This window comes from Penaeus monodon, chromosome 33 (genome assembly GCF_015228065.2).
Source record: "Penaeus monodon isolate SGIC_2016 chromosome 33, NSTDA_Pmon_1, whole genome shotgun sequence".
In the NCBI taxonomy this organism is placed as follows: domain Eukaryota; kingdom Metazoa; phylum Arthropoda; class Malacostraca; order Decapoda; family Penaeidae; genus Penaeus; species Penaeus monodon.
The window spans coordinates 33,322,430-33,323,688 of NC_051418.1; positions in this window are offsets into that span (position 1 = coordinate 33,322,430).

The following is a 1,259-nucleotide window of genomic DNA, read 5'->3' on the forward strand; positions in this document are numbered from 1 at the left end:
CTGGGTGCTAAGGACCTCAAGGCTCGCATGCCCAAAACATAACCTTGGTGCCCGACGTGCCCACTTTTCCTACCCCGCTCACAACACACGCCCGTGGGAAACCGCAAAAGCCTTTACCCAAGGGTTGCTATCCCTCTACCCGACTCGCCTCCCGGAACAAACCCTCGCTCGCGTACTCACCTTTGCCTCACGTTTCCCCTACGAGTTGTAGTCCGTCCGAAGCTGCGAGCCAGTAAATCCCAAACAGAGACGAGGGCACTACACTTTCACTTGCGGAGACATGTTCCCGACTGATCGTAGATGGCAGCAGTCGCCAAGGTGAAGCAGCGGCTGGCCATGGGACCCTCAGAGTCCAGGGAACAGGTGAGGCGGCTCTGGGCTCTAGACTCCTCTCGATAGGTGCGTCGGGTTTTATTCTAGTGGGATATTTGGTGGTGGTGAGGGTAAGAAAAGGCTGGGCTGGTTATTGAGTGCATTCGTTGATGAAATGAGGACCTGTCTGGGGTCTAAATATAATATGCCCCCGGGGAGTGCCTGCATCCCGTTTTCTAAGGGTCGGTTACAGAAGATGGGTTGAGGGGGAGACTCGTGTAAATTATTTGGAGTACTTGTAAGTGTGTTTGGTATCTATTATTCATGGGAGGGATCCTTATTTTTTACTCTCTTTCGTTAAAAACGTCTATCATAATTAATATTCATAGGTTATCTCCCATAGTTTCTCCAAAAACAACACTGGAACAAATTGCCTTTGGTTTAATCAGTGGAATATATTAAACTAATAATCTAAAAGTCTCAAATAAGATATTACTGTCGCATATACATATTTTTTTAAAGACTTACCATCATAAGAATATATACGTCACAACTCAAAAATCATATAAAAGAAAATTAAGACAAAAATTCCTAAATATTTCATGCCACCCACGACTCCACGAGAAATGGCCTTCGAACAAAAGTCTACGGGGAAAACACATACAATTATAGGCTTGCTCGACAAAAAGAATTGCAAATAGCCAGATATGCCCTATTAATTGATTTACTGGTGTACAGTCAAGACGTACATTGGATCTATAAGGTAATATCTATAAGGAACTATAATACGACGTGAATACCTTATCGTCAAAATTTGTGCCGATGGACCACAGGTACAAATAAAAATGTGTATTATCACAGCGCAAGAGATATAATTAATTCTTTGGGCGGAAATTTAATCAAAATGTGATTAATTCTCATGCGCTGTAAAGGTAATCAATCTCATT